This window comes from Tursiops truncatus, chromosome 3 (genome assembly GCF_011762595.2).
Source record: "Tursiops truncatus isolate mTurTru1 chromosome 3, mTurTru1.mat.Y, whole genome shotgun sequence".
NCBI lineage: Eukaryota > Metazoa > Chordata > Mammalia > Artiodactyla > Delphinidae > Tursiops > Tursiops truncatus.
In genome coordinates, this window is record NC_047036.1 from 10,518,676 (window position 1) to 10,537,992 (window position 19,317).

The window sequence follows — 19,317 nt, forward strand, 5'->3', positions numbered from 1 at the left end:
TTTGTCTACTCCTCATTAAGGGGTATGCTATAGTAATGTATGTTACAGTAATCAAGACAGTGTAGTATTGGCAAAGGTTTAGACCTATAGATCAATGAAAAAATAGAAATCTTACAAATAGACTCAAAAATATGCCAACCTGATTTTTGACAAAGGTGAAAAAGCAATTCAATGGAGGAAAGATAGTGTTGGAGCAATTGAACATTTATAGGAAAAAAAAAAAGTGAAGCTTGAAACAAGCTTTATAACTTACACAAAAAATTCAAACTACATTACAGATGTAAAAATAAAATATAAAATTCTAAAACTTTCAGATTTAAAACATAGGAAAAGTCTGCAGAATCTAGGGCTAGGCAAACATTCCTTAAACTTGACAACAAAAACTTATTCCATGAAAGAAAATTTGACATATTGGATTTCATCAAAATTGAACACTTGTGCTTTGTGAAGAGGATGAAAATATAAACTATAGACTTGGAGAAAATATTTCAAAATGCTTATGTGGCAGAAGACTAATATCTAGTGTCTATAAAGAACTTTCTAAACTTAAGAATAAAAAACAAACAACCCAATTAGAAAATGTCAAATAACATAAACAGACATTTCTCTGAAGAGGATGTAGAAATGGCAACATAATGTTCAACCCCAGAGCTGTTAGGGAAATGAAAGTAAATCTACAATAATATAGCACCTACACATTTATTAGAATGACTACAATTTTAAAAATATGATAAGAACCCCAAATGCAGGGTGAAATGCAGAGAAACTTCATAGATTGCTCATGGATATAGATCCAAAGAAATGGAAATTTATGTTTACACAAATGTTTAAAGCACTTTTACTTGTAATGGTCCAAAATTTGAATGAACCCAGATGTCCCACAACAGATGAATGATTAAACAAACAATTGTGGTACAAACAGTAGAGTATTATCAAAGAATGATAAAGGATGGATAAATCCAACAATTTGGATGAAACTCTGGGAAATTCTGCCGAGGAAAAAAATCCAAATCCAAAATGTTACATCCTGTATGGATCCATTTATGTAAAAAATTATAGAAATATATAACAGATTCATGGTTACCAGATGTTAAGGACGGGGTGAGGGAATGAGTAGTCATAGAAGGGTAATATGAGTGATCCTCATGCATTTATACTTCTACATGGGAATGTATATGATAATAATGTATAATATCGGTTTATATTCTTTTCAACTTTATGTAACTAAAAACACAATGCAACATAGACTTCATTTTCAATTTTGCTAAGCATTATGTTGGCTACATTCATGAATTTATTTGTATGATATTCAATTAGCTTAATTCAATTAAATGGATACACAATTGAGATATTCATTGAATTCTTCCATATTACAAATAATGTAATAAAAATCTGGATTTTATTTATGCAGAGGTCAAGTCCTCCCAAAGTGTCAAAAATTACATTTATGGAGTTTTAGTTGATTTTAAATAATGTCCATGACTATTTTAGCCCCAGAATATTAGTTATAAATCGTATATCTGTGATCATAATCCTTGAGCATACTTTATATCTACTGTACTGTAGAACACTTACATCTTATAAACTTATTCAGCAGAAAAGTACAGACTGGCTTCTGTCAACATCTAAAATGGAAGTTCATTTAAAAGCATGAAAGTATGATACTTTGATTTCAGGGTCAGTCAGGGTGGAACCAGGACTGCTAAATTTCCAGAATTTAATATTGCAGTTGTTGAAGCCCCTGTTACAGGAGAGGAAATTTAATCATTTCTGGTGAGCTCAGTCTTTCTCAAGAGACCAGCATGCAGGAAACATCCACTCACTCAAGAGAAGAGATAGCTATTGAGGTACAGCATGTAGAGAATGAGTCTTATGAAAGTGTGTATCACATCAAATACAGTGCTGGCTTTAAACTATCCTGAAATTGAGAAGAAGATTGAAGAGGTCACAAACTTGGCTACATTCTCTGGTATTTATTAGGTAAGCTGAGGTTAAGTTAATGCCATTTAATAGTAGCCCTTAATATTCATGTCTAATGTACAGGAGGGGGAATCCCTGTTCCTGTCACTTTCATTTCACCCTGGTAGGAAAACTAATTTAAAAGCAAGGAATAGATTCCTATTGTTGTGAAAAACCTGATGCCAGCTTCAGAGGAAGTGGATCAGTACTATTATTCTGCTCTCTTTTGTTAAATGGATACTTGCTTTCTCAAGGGAAAGTATGTATTTATCCCTGGGATATCAAACTTTTCATTGGATAATAAGGTTGTGAGATTGTACTTCAATGAAAACTCAAATCCAGTTTTAGATGTTCAAATTAAATTTAGCCAAAATTCTTTCTCTCAGTCCGTGAAACCATCAGCTATGATTTTCTCAATGTAGAATTTCTGTTTAGTAGTATCCTCAGGTGTTTGAAGGTCTGGGAACAAAATGATACAAGACAAGACAAACTTAACCAAATATTTATATCTTCCTTCATGTAGCACTTGAAAAATCAACCTTTTCCTCATCTAATAAACTCTTTTCTATACATAAAATTAAAGTTCCCAAACCAGTTTTCATAGAATATCTATGAGGATTTAGTAGCCATGCCTTGTTAAAATATATTTTAGAAATAGCATTGCATTAGACAGGCCTGGGTTTGATATGCTGTCATAACAAACAAACCCAGACACTTATTTGCTTAACATCTACAAGTTCATTACCACATGGACAAATTCCCCACTGGGTACAGAGTTCCCTTCCAAATGATGAATCAGGCTGACTCTGTCTTGGCTCCACTCTTCAAAGATTTGACCTTCAGATTCAGAGGGAATTGGAAGGGTGTGCACGGGACTTTAAATTCTTCAGCCTGGAAGTTTCATGTGGCACTACTGTCAAAAACATAGGTCACAGTTAGTCATGTGGCCCTTTCTAAATTCAAAAGGCCTTAGAAATGTGGTTTTCATATGCACCTATGATGGAGAGATCATAGGTGCATACAGTAAAGACAATAACAAACTCAACATCAACTATTTGACTCACTTTCCCCCAACTACACACAGCCAGAGCACATACTCATGCCCTCTTGAAGGAAGACATCATAGAACTTCATTCAATCCACCATGTCCTACATAGTTTCATTCCCCCGGGGTCACTTGCTGTAACCTACCATTAAATCTGAACATTAACAACTTTTAGTTTGCATATCTATGAGTTAAAAAGACAAGACATATCCCTGAAACACACACACACACACACACACACACACACACACACATTCTCACACACGTGGAAGAATGTGGTAAGTGGGATAGATAACCAATTAAATGCTTCTTTGCACAGAAGAAATAAAGAAAACACATAAGTTGTTTGCCCAGGGCAGAGAATTGGAAAGCTCTCTATCCTGGCTGCAGTTAGCCCTAATTCTAATTTGCAGTGGAAATTCCTTTGTCTTATTCTCTCTTACTTCTGGGAGGGTATTTTGATCTGGGTGGTACTTTTGTCCTCTCATTACTGTCCTTGGTCAAAAATGTTGTGGATGTTGGTGAATATGCACAAGTTTCTTAGAACTCTTCTTACTTGAGTAAAGTAGTGGTGCATTTTTGTTTTGATTCTTGAGCAGTGAAGGTAGTCTTAAGGTTTTATTGGTAATACATTTCTATCAAATGAATAGTAGACTTTTATCTATTTGGCTCAGGTAAATTCTGGGTACCAGTAAATAAATTAAATGTCTTTTTAGATAAAGTTATCTTTCTATCTCCTTGTTTTGTCATTCCTTTTCTTTTCCCCATATCCTTGTGTTGGCTATTGTCTAACTATATTAAGCAAGAAATGGGAAGAAGATCTATCTTTAGTCTGATCTTATTTTGAGTTATTTTATCCACCATAGAAGTTCTGATAAACACCACATTCTTAATCTGACTTTCTGTTCAATTTCAATCAAATGAAATGTTTTATCAAAATATACTAGATATTTTGTACATCTTTTTAATTTAGGTGTGTTAATGGTTAATTCGTTAGTATAGAACTAATCAACAACTACTGAGGATGTATTAAAAAAGGTTTTTATTCCTGTGTGGATGACTAGGATAAGTTCTTTTGAAAATCAATGTTTGCTATTAGAACAGGGGTCCCCAACCACTGGGCCATGGACTGGTACGTGTCTGTGGCCTGTTAGAAATTGGGCTGCACAGCAGGAGGTGAGCAGTGGGTGAGCAACGGAAGCTTCATCTGTATTTACAGATGCCCCCCATCACTCACATTATCACCTGAGCTCGGCCTCCTGTCAGATCAGTGGTGGCATTAGATTCTCATAGGAGCGTGAACCCAACTGTGAATTGTGCATGCAAGGGATCTAGGTTGTGTGCTCCTTGTGAGAATCTAATGCCTGTTGATCTGAGGTGGAGCTGAAGCGGTGATGCTAGTGCTGGGGAGCGGCTGCAAATACAGATTATCATTAGCAGAGAGGTTTGACTGCACAGAGACCATAACAGATCAATTGCTTACAGCCTCATATCAAAACCCTATCAGTGAGGGGCAAGTGAAAACCCTATCAGTGAGTGGGAAGTGAAAACAAACTCAAGGCTCCCACTGATTCTGCATTATGGTGAGTTGCACAATTATTTCATTACATATTACAATGTAATAATAGTAGAAATAAAGTGCATAATAAATGTGATGCGCTTGAATCATCCAAAACCATCACCCACTGTTGTGGAAAAATTGTCTTCCATGAAACAGTCCCTTGTGCCAGAAAGTTTGGGGACCACTGTATTAGAATATATTTGGATATTTATGCAATAAAAATGCAGAATTTTAGCTTTCTGATGAAATACACAATTTAAAATTTTAAATAATTATTTTATACTTAAAAATTTTCTTAGAGGAATTGACTCATGGGCGAAGGAAACTTTTCTCTTTTGATTGTTGCTCAGTTTCTATTTTTGTAGTTATTAATATTTAAGTTGCCCTAATGATGCAGCCTTCAGAGGGAAAATACTTTATCTTACCCACAGAAACTAATATGTTCAATCTCCTCACCTCTAACCTTCCTCACTGGTATTGCTATAAAAGAGGGTTGATAAGCAACACCTGGAATCTCTACTTTTTCATATTTTAGTGAATTGAAACATAATCTCTGAAATCAATATATTTTTTGTTCCCAAAATTATATAAAAATTCAAATTGCAGAGTTACATTCATGAATATCAATTGATTTAATAGCTCAAATCTATTTACTTTAAAAGAAACCAAGTTGTCAAGAGGTATACTTTCTTATATGTATTTGACTTTCTTATTTTTTAAACAATTTGTCATTAATAATATTATCCATTACCATTATTTTCGACAAGATTTTAGCAGATAAATTATAGAAATAATGTAAACAATTAAATAATTCCCAGTAAAAAATATATTTTAAATGTTTTCTAAAAACTTGGGGATAAGTGATCAACTTATCCACTGAGTGATAATCAGCTTGATTTCCCCTCAAATTTAGCAAAGGGGATTATAGTGTCCCTGGGGTTTTCTCCAGCTTGACTGTCCTGTGCAGGGTACACACTGGAATGGAAAAGGGACCAGATAATGCTGCGATTGCTTTAAGAGTTTTGTCCCTAAGTGACCTCTCTGTGAACCTTTCTGTGAAGATTCAGTAAGTTGCATTTGGCAAATACTAGTTCTGTAGCAGCAGACCTCTGCATGTGATTTTGGTCAATAGAGTTTAATTACCTGTATTTAAAGTATTAGTGACTGATTTCCTAACATGTATACAAATCTCCCTTGGCAGAGAGTGTGTTGCATCAAAGCAGATTGACAGGGACCAGATGACAAAATTGAGCACAATTTGAGCAATACTGAAATGTGAACTTGTGGCAACATGACTGTAATATTTTTCCCTACACATTTAAAAATATTTCAGAATAAAAAGAATTGAGTTGCTTCTGGGAGAGAGAATTGTATAGGTCAGGGAATATAATCTGGTGGAGTTCAGCTTTCTTGTTAATAACTGCAGAAAGAGAGACATTTTAAAATTTTGTCTGTAATTTGATAACTTCTCTAATTAATTAGAAACTTCACAGATGTTATAGGCTGATTTACGTCCCTACCAACATTCATATGTTGAAGCCCTAAATCCCAGAACCTTAGAATGTGACTGTGTTTGGAAATAGGGTCTTTAAAAAGTTATTTAGGGTTAAGAGAGGTTACAGGGTAGGGTCCTAATACAATATGACTGGTGTCCTTGTAAGAAGAGGAAGAGATTCCAGGGTGGGGCGAGCACAGAAGAGAAGCCTTGAGAGAACATAGAAAGGAGGGAGCCATCTACAAACCAGAAGAGGCCTCAGAAGAAACCAATCCTACTGGCATCTAGATCTTGGACTTCCAGGCTCCAGAACTGTAAAAACTAAATTTCTGTTCTCTAAGACACCCAGTCTGTGGTATTTCTTTACGGCAGCCCTAGAAAACTAATACAAGGGTCCTTATGTTTCCCTAAAACTTCTAACATTTGGCTTTATTTAAAATTTGTATATGGATATGTTTTTCAGATCTCAAGGTTTCTATGAACTTTTAATTCTTTCCATGAAATATGTGACTTTAAATTATAGTATATTTTTCTTTACTAAGTGAGGCAATGATTTTTTATTATATCAAATGCAGTTTCCACTCTCCAAAGCTGGTTATATACAGCAGGTCATATTTTTATGTATGAAAAATACTTTGTCATTGCCCTTCTCCAAGGTTACCTTCAGGTTTCTTAATGAAGGGGAGGACAATTCTTTTCTCTGTTGTGCTTTATAGATTTCAATTAGATAGAATAGTGGCTTTGACAGAAATACTGGCATTTATTTATTTTTTTGTGAACATGAGTGTCATTTTTAATAAATATCTTGTAGAATGTGTTAATGTTAGATCTCCTTGTCATCATCATTACAAGGAGGAGAATTGTGATGAAAACACCTGCATGTAGAAGTAATTTATACATTGCATCCTTTCCTGAAGAGAATATAAAGAAAGATGGCACAGTTACAAGGCATTAATAGAGAGAGCTGATTTTTTTAAATGCTTATATTTGTAGGATCCAAAATGTCTCCTTGCCAGAAAGAGAGACTAGTTAAGGCTGGTTATTACAGTTTTAATTATAAACTTTCCTAATGTTCAATATCTTGAAATTATTTAAAAGCAAATTTATTATTCTCTTTGAAAATAATATTAAAAAGTTTTTATATATATTTATATAATACACTATACAATAAAATGTTCATGTCCAAAAAAACTCTGAACTGATTTTGTACAGTTTACATGTATAATTCTTGTCTATGTTGTTTATTCAGTGTACATAAAAAAGAGAAAGAATAATAGAAAATATTTTGTCTAATTTCATTTTACATATAAAAGTAATTTATTAAAAATTTTCCCTATAAAAATTACTTACTGATTGTAACAAAGATGCAGAAATAATATCCTAATTCTTCAATTCTTAAGTTTCAGCTAAAGTTTATTAATATCACTTATATCATGCATTCAAAATAACTTTCTTTTAACCATAAATCAAAGTGAATAATATTTCTTCATTAGTATTCCAAACATTGCTTCATTCTTTCATACTAAGTCCTTATCATTTTCCTTTTAGTTAAATTTAGCATTAATATGAAAAGTGCAGTGTCTAAAATTTCAAAGCAAACATCAGAGAAGCAGCTGGTGATGGCAATATATTTTGTTAGTTGCACTTATCAATGTGAATCAGATGTCAGTTGGGACATGCCTGTTCCTTAATATATAGCTTCTTTGGGCACTTTTGTGTTCTAGAACATACAATACCATCAAATTTTGACAGTTTCCTTGAGGTTTATATTTTCATTGCCTTGGTGACCTCAACTTCTTGCCTTCATGATTTTCTGGTTCTTATAGCTCTTTCTTGGCTGTCTTGACTTTTAAAAAATAGGCTATCAACATCTCACCTCTTTGTCTTATCAAGTTTTTCATTTAAGAAGAGAAGATTTCGGGCTTCCCTGGTGGCACAGTGGTTGGGGGTCCGCCTGCCGATGCGGGGGACGCGGGTTCGTGCCCCGGTCCGGGAGGGTCCCGCGTGCCGCGGGGCAGCTGGGCCCGTGGGCCATGGCCGCTGAGCCTGCGCATCCGGAGCCTGTGCTCCACAGCAGGAGAGGCCACAACAGTGAGAGGCCCGCATACCGCAAAAAAAAAAAAAAAAAAAAAAAAGAGAAGATTTCTACCCTAAGAGAATTTCTTAAGTTGCTTTTAAGCCATAGAGGTTTGTTATTCAATTGCATTACATTTAATATTCCATTTTCAACCTAAAGTAGCTTAGTAGGTTTTCTGCCTCTTCTCTTTTTCACACACTTTTATATGTCCTTTTCTAATGTATATATGGATTTCTCATGTCTCTGTGGTCCTCAAGCTTATCCTAGCCATGTTACCACCAACCTCATATTCTAGCTGCTATGAGTGTGGTGTAAACATTTTTTTTATAATGAAATTTTTCAGAGAGTTTCTGAAGATTAAAAATGATTAAAGAAAGAAAAAAGAGAAGTTCAGGAAAATTATAGCAAGCTTGTTTTGGTATAATAATAATGATAGTTATGGTAACAGCTTTGGTACATATGAAGAAGTATTTTCTTATAAAAATTATTTAAATAATTTTAGCTATCATTCACAGTACCTTTGTCAGAGGTTTAAATAGTACTCTACATTGATTACTGTAGAAATGAAATACTTTCTAGTTATTTTTTTGCATTATTAAAATATTATTTCTTTCAAATTCATGTATTACATCCACACATTTCACATTTGCATTTTTAACTTGTGTTGCTACATTTTATTAAAATTAGATGTATTTACACAGTTGATCAACTAACTTTGTATTTAGAACTGTGTTTTGATTGTGTTACAACCATATTGAGACATTGGGTAAGTTCTGAAAGAGGAGAGAAATAAGGAACGTAAGAAGGGAAGTGGGCAGAAACGGGAAAAGAAGGATGGAAGCACGGGCATAGGACGAGAAGAAAGCAATCAAATTGAAGTCTGTATCAGTGAGGAAATTAAAACAAAGATGACTGTGATTGAGGGAAAAGATGATTGATAGAACTGTTAAGATGGGAACGTGGCAGGGCATGTGATTTGGATATCTTCTGTCTTTCCATATCCCTCTCTACCTTATATGTCCTTCTCTGCCCTCCTGTCTGTCCTGGGAGACTGTCCTGTGGAGTCCAAATGGGCACTGTCCAAAAGGGGTGCTAACGTGAAATAGAAAGGCAGGAAGAGAAAATCATTGGGAAACATACTCCTTACCTTCCCCTTGCTTGTCTATGGTTTGGAAATTCCTGTGTTTCTCACTTATGGCCTTAGCTTCTGCTAGGCTACAGAGTTAAAAGAATAAGTGGTTTCTATTAACACAGATCTCTCTGTAATCACCTGCAGACCTAGGGCTGTTAATGACTCCTTATTCGGCTACATTCTGAAAGCTGTTCCATTCCCTCCTAATTTCCTCAATCCCTTTATTAATTTTTTGAATTGCCTTTTTCGATTTGCCAGCTGATTGGAGATATATATATATATATATATATATATATATATATACCAAAATTAACATGACAATTGATACTAGAGTGGTCCTAAGGAGAAAACTCACAAAATTAGATTGTGGGATAAAGATGTTCATTTAATGAGTCCTCAGGAACTCCACACTGAAGGACACTGGGAATTAATAAAATGTGGTGCAGTGTGCTGTGTCAAAATTACACCATTATGACTGATGGTGTCAAGGGTGGAGTGCAAGTGAAGGGCAAGGCATTGGGAGACAAGTACTGCTGATGCTCAGTGGCTATGGTAACAATGTTGATTACTGTGTTGTAAGCTGACAGTTGTTGATTGCACTAGAGGGTATACTAAAAAATGATTATAAAAGAAAGCTCTCAATTTTTATCTCAAGACACAGGTAGACCTCTATCAGGCTATTTTTATGGCAGATATGGCCATGGAGCATATATGGCTGAAGATTGATGACAAGAACAATTGTAAGTGTTGCAAAGTTGAAAGACAAATACATACTCCGTAAGGCACTGCCTGAGAAGAAATGGAGGATCTCCCAAGAGCAATACGTATTAGGGGTTGAGGAAGCAGGATAGGCATAGGGAGGAATTGAATGCATTGATTAGAGATTTTAGCTGAACTCATAGGGATTCTGAAACGAGGACGATCCTTCAGAGAGGTCCTGAACTGCGAAAAAGGAGCCAGGTGTTTTACACTCATATCAACCAGCCACTGGATTTAGGTTCCCCCTGGAAGGGGTTGTTGTTTAGTTGATATATTGCTGCATTACAAACCACCCACAAATTTATAAGCTTAAATAAAAGTAAATTAATATTTTCATGATTCTGTACATTTTCTGGTGATTCTTCTTTTATGATTCTTCACTTGATGTCACTTGTGTGGCTGCATTCAAATGGTCATTTCATTGTGACCGTATATCAAGACTAATTTGCTACTGGTTTAGATGAGTAACCAAGATTCCAAACGCAAAGGTCCGTGTTAACATGTGTAAAGTTTATGAGTTCCAAAGTCCAAGAGATGTATGGACATAGTCATTGTAAGTCACTTCTGTCTATCTTTTTTGTTCATTTTTTCCATGAACTAATAAAGAAGGGTATCACAATATTAGTCATGGCACCAAGAAGAATTTGGATTGTTGCTGCTAAGTGGATGAATTCAGGAGTCTTATTGGAGTGTCTCTTAGATTCCTCATATTCAATAATAATAATAATACCCAAGGGGAAATTGTATACATGCAGGACTGTAGATAGCTTAGATTATTTGGTTTGATTCATCACAACAGGCTAAAAAAAAGTAAAGGTAAGAAAATAAAATATGAGTTATTATAAAATGTTCAAAGGAAAATGGAATATATATTATCCATTTTGGCCTTCTTAACATCTGCATACGGAAGGACTGTGGCAGCTACTCTATGTTAATTATTTGTATACCATCCTCTCCTTTCCAAATACCATATGTCAGAGGGCTAGAGCGTGTTTTGTCATGGCTGGAAGGATTTGTGTGTCTTTGGTACTTAAAATGTTAGTGACATAGTCAAGCTTTGAGAGCCATATGGTAATTTAAACTAAAATTGGGCAATTTATTTTACTTTCATGATTTTACACTGACCTACATAAGAAAAATGTGCCCTGTTTATAAAAATTAAAAATTGTTCAAGTGAATTGGGCTTATATGAATAATTTTAATTTACTAAATTCACAAGTTCTATTTAAACACTTTGAACTATTTTGCTGATAAACTAAGACTTGCCCAGTTACACTTTGAAGAGTTTTAAATGACTATGGAATAGATTATGTTTAAAACTGCTTTTTAAATGATTACTGAAATTATATTAACTAAGTCTTAAATGTGACCAAGAATTTAGTCTGTTCAATCAGAGTTCATAGAACATTATATAGGTTTTCCTAGGAAATTTCCTAAAATTATAAATAGAATAAAATAACTTATATGTCAAGTGCAGAAGAAAAATCAAAACTCATGACTGTAGCCTAAAAGACCCCATGATGCAGAGTTGACTGCATTTCTACAATTAGGCCTCTTAGCCTTCTCATTCTCTTGACATCTAACCCAGCGTCTTGTCACCTTGGGCCCCAGGTGCTGACAGTTTCCTCTTCCTGTTGGGTTTTATCTTCACATCTTCACATGACTTGATCCTTCCCTTTATTTGTCTCAGCCTGAAAGCTGTCTTCTAAGAGAGGCCTCTCCTAACCCCTAGGTTCCCAAGCACTCTCTCCTCTAGAAGAACACCAACCACGAGATAATTTTCTCTGATTGGTGTTGGTTTCTTTTATACCTTTCTCCATGGGAAGATAAACTTGGGGACGGTTAGTCTGTTGTCTGCCTGTTTCAGGGCTGTATTTCTAAAAGTTAGTCCTTTGATCCTGGATCACAGTACGTGCACAGTTAATATTCGTTAACTAAGGTAATCTCACCCCACCATTATTAATATCCATCTTTTGACTCCAGAATCTGAAGAAAGGGAGGTATGCTGTCTATTGTTTTAAAGTATAAATATTAGTTGGTATTATTAAACAATACAACTTTATAAACCTGGGAGGTTCAATTTCAGTCCACAAAAGCAAAGAACTATGCAGGTGATCAGGATATAGAGATAAAAAAGCCTAAATTTCCTCCTGCCATCGTGGCATTTTAAAACCTCTATGAGAAGCGGGACATTGAACTACTGTCAAACTACTGTGCATCTAGCTCTCTTTGCTCTTATAAATCTACCCGTGCACTTATTATCAGGATTCTTATTATTTAATCTATAAAATATAACTAATTAAATTAAAATCTTTTTGGCACTGTATGAAGCACAATAAAATAATTAGGTACATTTTTTAATCTTCAACATAATTTGATTTTAACATGTATGTTGTAACAGAAAAGTTCATACTTTCCTCATGTTTTTATTCATTTTTGTGACTTTATTTAGTGATAGGTTATGCACAATTTAATTTTGTAGAATTTAGTCCCTGTAAAATTACAAAAATCCAAGTCAAATATAATGTGCTTTGATGATAAAAATCCAGAAAACCAATAGGAAATAATTTCAATAGAGATCAAATGCCTTGTCCCATGTCATGTCTTGTCCACTTAAATCCTTATTATACTGGGACTTTCTACAAGGATTTTTCATAGAAACCTTTGTGGAGTACTTTCCCCTCATTTCATAATATCAATTGATCATTTCTCAAATATTAACATGATGGCTATGTTTGGTACTGTAAAAATTAAACAGTGAATGCCAAATAAAACTTTCAAAAATACATGATTACTAATTTTACATTAAAAATGGTACAAGTAATGACAGTCAAATCTCTCTCCACCTTTTTCCCTAATGAATTTGAGCCACTTAGAAAAAGGACACAGGCCGTGGTCAGATTTAGTAATTAGATAGGGTAATTTCTCCATTTTCTCACAGATTCCTGGTTGAATGTTATTAGAGGATGCTTCTTAGTCCTCAAGACAAACTGAAGCTCCCAAACAGACCATCTTTTCCCACCTCCCTGTCCTGTCTAGATCTTAGGGCCTCTTGACAAGAAACCATAACATTCCTGTAGTTTGTGGCACATATCTTTGTAACATCTCACTTCTTTTTTTTTTTTTTTTTGGCCTTCTCTATTCTCATGGAGAACAGGGCTGATAAGTGTGTGTGTGTGTGCATGCATGCATGTGTATGTGTGTGTGTGATTTATGTTTGAGTATATGTGAAATCAAGAAATAAGTAAGGGCCAAGTCAGAACTGTCTTTTCCATGTGGTAGTTCCAGCCCCTGATGAAGGTGGCCCAGGAGAGTAGGTTCCCCCTAACTTTTCAATCAGATAAGAAGCAAAGGTGGGAGGAAGGAACTAAATGAGTTACCTCAATATATGCCCGTATTATCACTAGAATGGATTCTATTAACTAGGAAAAATCAAAGCCTATGCCATGGTTATGATTAGGAACATCTACCTGTTTTTCACAAGGACTGGCCTAAGCTGTAAAATAAGAAAAAAGTTATATATATACTTTATCTTTTAACACCAAAACATGATGGGACCAAAAAAGTGTCAAAATGTGGAAATTTTTTGTTGTTGATGAATGTAGGAAGCACAAAACATTGAATATGTACCTTCTCTCTTTCCATGTGAAAAATATAGTGGGGAGAATAAATTATTTTCATCAGAAAGGTTGATTAGAAAAATCCCCAATTTTATGTCAATATAAAGTTTTTCTTCAAGTATATTGCATGTTTTTTTTGTTGTTGCTGTTGTTATGTGTGTTTTATTTCCCTTACATGCATGCAGGTTTATAAATTGGTAGAACTGGTAACATTGGCAAAATCAAACATTAGAGATGATTGTTTTTTTTAAAAAAATTGAAGTATCAGTGGAACCTTGAAGCATTGTTTGTGTCAAATCATGTTATCTACTACATATCAGTAACAGTTTTGCCTGTCATGAAAGATTTGGCAGCTTATGGGAATGTCAGATGTCAGTAGAATTTCATTGCCAAGCAAAAGTTCGATTATAGTGGAGAAAACTTTTTACTGTGTAAGGGTTGAAATACTTCTGAGTCGTGCATATATGTTTGGCTTACTTTTTTGATAAGAAAGAAACAAGACATGACTTTTTACATCAGCATGAATTGGCCTCAGCTATATTTTCTAAGACATCTGACCTCAAAGAGAGGAAAATGTAATTCATTTAAAATTCATCATGCTGCTAACTTCTCAAGATTTGGAGCAGAGAAGGGGAGTCAACTACTTTAAGCAGTTGACAAAACTTTAAATGATACTTTGTGTTTAAATATTTCTTTTTTGTTTTTAAGAGAGAGATGGAGAAAAAAGAGAAGCTACTATTATCAGCACAATTTGACAAGAAGGAGTTTATCCATGGCTTTCCTTCCTTGTTGGATATTCTTAGCTATACAAATAAGGAAAATATTTCAAGGTTCAACAGGCATCATTAAGTATTTTACTGGGGGGGGAGGGGACAACTAACCAAACCAAAAAAAAAAAAAAAAAAAAAAAAACAAAATCCCTGAATGGTAGTTTGGTCCAACTGCCACTCTTGAGAAGGTTAAAGTCAGAAAATGATGTGAAGCTTCTAATAGGTGGGGATGAGCTGCAGCAGGCTGGAGTCAACAGTGATAAATCCCTGTAAGTTCCTAGGCAGGCGGGAGATTTCAGGTATCGGAAATTACCGCAGGATGCATTCTGAAGGCCATTTTTTGTTTACTGTTATGTTTTAAGTTTTTAAGTCTTTCTTTTATTCAGCCATTTGTTTATATGAACTGTTTCCTTTGCTTACCTGTGTGTGCATGCTTTACTTCTGGTTAAAAAGCCATAGTGTCTCCTGTCCACATAATAACCAGGCCCAACCCTGCTTAGCTTCTGAGATCAGATGAGATCTGGCACGGTCAAGGTGGTATGGCCGGGGAAGCTGGGATGAAGTGAGAGAGTGGCATGGACATATATTCACTACCAAATGTAAACTAGATAGCTAGTAGGAAGCAGCTGCATAGCACAGGGAGATCAGCTCAGTGCTTTGTGACCTCCTAGAGGGTTGGGATAAGGAAGGTGGGAGGGAGACGCAAGAGGGAGGAGGTATGGGGATATATGTATATGTATAGCTGATTCATTTTGTTATAAAGCAGGAACTAACACACCATTGTAAAGCAATTATACTCCAATAAAGATGTTAAAACAAAAAAAGCCATAGTGTCTGTTGTTAGTTATTATACCGCTTACCTGTATGCTTTGTGGAAATGAACAAAAGTTAACCAAATGAGAAAAGCAAAGGCTATGTGTTCTGAACTCACTACAGCAAGGGAGTGAGCCATTGCCACGTGCTTTTTGGCAAAGACTCAAAGGCAAGCCGGAGAGTTGAAAGGCTTTATAGTGGGCAACAGGGAAAATGGTTTCACGTGTGTCCTGATTGGAGGCTCTTGCTGTGGGGGAATCTGGAGGCTGGCTCACTAGAATAGGAGCATCCTATGTGATTGATTAGGGATGCACATCTAGCCTTCTCTTGGGGACAAAACTTAGGGAAGCTGGCAGCTATTAAGCACATCCTGACTATTTTTGGTTGATTGTTACAGAAGTTATTGTTTAGCTTCCTGGATCATCATGGGAGATAGCAATCCAGCTTCTTACAAGTCTGACTTAGAGCAGGCTAGCTTCCTGTGTAGTTATTGAATAAGGGGTTGGTTTCCTGGGCACATTGCTACAGGTGTGGGTCAAGGTTCCATCTTTCTATATGGTCTGGCTATTGTCCATTTGTATACTCAGTCTCTCAACTCTCATGTTATGTTTCCAAATCCAGGTCCTCTATTCTCTAGTGCTTGATATTTCCTAGAGATTCACCCTACCAGTGTCTTCCTTATTCACCTTGCTTGAGGTGCGATGGCCTCCCTCATCTCAGGCCTTTCCATTTTGTTTTTTCCTTATGAAACATTTCTTACAAAAATATATCCATGGCTGTTTTGCTCTCTTTACTCTGATCCTTGCCCAAATGTTACTTCCTCAGTAAAATTTTCCCTGATCGGTCTACACAAACCAGCCAATCTGAATCAGTCTACTCAGCTCACTTGTGTCCCTCCTTAGAGATTAGCATTCTCCTGCTTCAACTGTTCATGTTTTGTTTAATGTTCATCTCTAGAATTTAGTCATCATGGATATTGATTATTTTGTTCCCTGCTATATTCATTCTTCTTAGAATAGTAAAGGGTGCAAAGTCATTGGTCATAAAGTATTGGTTGAATGAATAAAACCTGTATTCCTTGATTTAACAAATTTAGAAAATATTTTTTCATCTATCATATGAGCTTTGAAAACCTTAGCTCATTGTTTCCTTACTTTCCCTTTCCAACGTCTTCTCATAATTTTGTCTTATTACCTTTAGTTTTTCTAGATGCAAAGTTTCTATCTCACAATTATCCTGAATTTAATTTTAAGATAAGAAAAATTCACTAAAATTCTGTCAATTAAAAACATTCAGGGATTAAAAAAAAGCATTGATGACAACGATTTAACTCACCCTTCCCACCAAATCACACTTTGCTTCCATATTGATAACTGTTATTGTCTTCTGTTGTATAGGTTTTCAGATAATTGTGTTTTCACTTGTATTGGTACTCTATTGATCATGGTAAATTAATATTAATTCTAGAACAAGCAAACCCAAACTATCAGGAACTTGAGATAGTAAAGTTTTAGTTTTCATTAAGTCAGGATCTGATTGACACTGATTGGTTCTCCAGAAGCCCCCTTTGAGGAAATATTATCAGTAATCCAGTTTCCTATCATATTAGGCAACGACAAATTCAATACCAGTGTGTCTCCCAACGTATCTGCACAAAGAGAAGAGAGATTGTAAATGAGTGTGAGGTATGTCTAGGCCCATAAGTGGTGCACATCTTTATGCTTATATTTTATTTATGATTCGATTAAGTGAACACAAAATTAATATCAAAGGCAGTTGGGAAATATAGTCTTGCTATGTGTTCAAACAAAATAAACAGACAGGAGGATGTTATAGAGATAGTCCCTTGCCTAAATCAACTAAATCATAATTAGTTTTTGAAAAATAAAGTAATAATATTGAAAAAAATTTCTAGCCGGATTGATTGATCAGTAGAATGACAGAAAATACAAATTATTAATTGGAAAAAATATAGATATCACAGCAAAGGTTAAATATATTGGAAGGAAAATAAGCAGACATCATTAACAAACGTACACCAATATATGCAACAACTTAGTTGAAACTGATGAATTCCAAAAACTGACACAAGAGAAATAGAAGATCAGAATTGCTGTACGTATGGAAAAGAAACATAATTTTATGTTAAAAACCAAGTTTTAAAAACTTCAATGTTCAAGGCTTGCTCAAAGTATTTATATTTGTATTTTATTGGAAATAATATTTTTCCACTTTCCTATTGTCTTTTAGTTTAAAATAAATACATTTTTTTTGCTTCTTGTTTATTGATCTTGCATTCTACAGCCTTTTTAAAGTCTTCATTTATTATAAAAGGTTTTTTTTTGGTAAATCCCCTAAGATTTTGTGTGCACATATTCATGTCTCTTTGGAAAAAGAGAGTTTATATTTTTCTCTTCAAACTGTATGATTTTATTTTATTTCCTTGTCATATGACTTTGAACTCTTGGCATAATCTGTAATTGATCATGATGGTTTATTTCACATATGTTCTGGATTATTGGCTAATATTTTGTTAAAGATTTTTCCCATTGATGTTCATGACAAATACTGGTCTGTAGCTTTATTTTTTAAATTATATTTGTCTTATTTTGGTATCAGAGTAATTCAGGTCTCATAGAGGAGTTAGATATGTTCTTTTTGCATTTTTTAATGAGTCAGTTTACTGGATTTCCTTTACCTGTGGATTGTTCACTTAAGTCACACAGATCACTCATAAAACTCTAGTTAAAAATAGCTCCCTTAGGGACTTCCCTGGTGGCACAGTGGTTAAGAATCCACCTGCCAATGCAGGGGACATGGGTTTGAACCCTGGTCCAGGAAGATCCCACATGCTGCAGAGCAACTAAGCCCACGTGCCACAGCTACTGAAGCCTGTGCACCTAGATCCTGGGCTCCACAGCAAGAGAAGCCACCACAATGAAATGCCCGTGCACCGCAATGAAGAGTAGCCCCTGCTCCCTGCAACTAGAGAAAGCCCATGCACAGCAACAAAAACCCAATGAAGCCAAAAATAAATAAATACATAAATAAATTTATTTAAAAAAAAAGCTCCCCTAACCACCCCAATAGAAAAGAGTTACTCATATCAGTGTATCTTCCCATATTTGACATACCATAGTTATATTTATTTGTTACTTTACTAAGTGTCTTATTTCCCTCTTTAAAATTCATGAGAACAGAGGTATGTGTGTGTGTGTGTGTGTGTGTGTGTGTGTGTGTGTGTGATGTTTTCATCACCACATGTACCTAAATCAATCCCTGGCACATGCTAATTTTTTAATAAATGTACATTGAATAGATCAATGGACAATTAATCTCCCCATTTGGCAATCTATCCTAAAGAAGTGATCTGAAATGTAGCCAAATATTTATTGAAAAGCAGTATTCATTGAAATATTATTGGCCATAGCAAATTATTAATCTGACCTAATGTCCCGGAACATGAAATTTTTAAAGTATATTTTTAGCAGAGACACATATAATACATGGTGAAGTGTTTTAATGATATTATGAAATATGTATATAATGTTATCTATGTTGTACCCAAGATATGATTGAAACTGCAAAAGTATATTGGAAAGTACATGGGGTTGAAATACATCAAGAATATCACCAGGGTCATGGAGAAATAGGTGATACTTTTTCCCTTTAAACTTTTCTAATATAAACATATCATATTTTTGAAATAATTACTAAGGAAGAAAACACCATTAATTAAAATCCTCTGAGGATAAATAAATTAGGTTTTGTTTTGTTTTGTTTTTTAGAAAGTCAGAGTGATAAAGTCACAGATCTAATCCTCTCAAGCTTCTATTTCTTATGCCCTTTTGGAATTACTTTATGACCATGGACTATGTTTTTATGCTTAATTATACACCTCACACAATTGTTCTTTTAGTTATGAGAGAAATTAAATTATGAACCATAGATGGTTCATAAGTGTAATCGTATCACCCCAGTTATGTCAACATTTATTATAGGAATTAAATAAAGACCTTAGGTTTAAGTCTCCAAGTGTTTTCAGTAGAAATCTAATTCCCAAGTTGATTTACTGTAAATACGTCT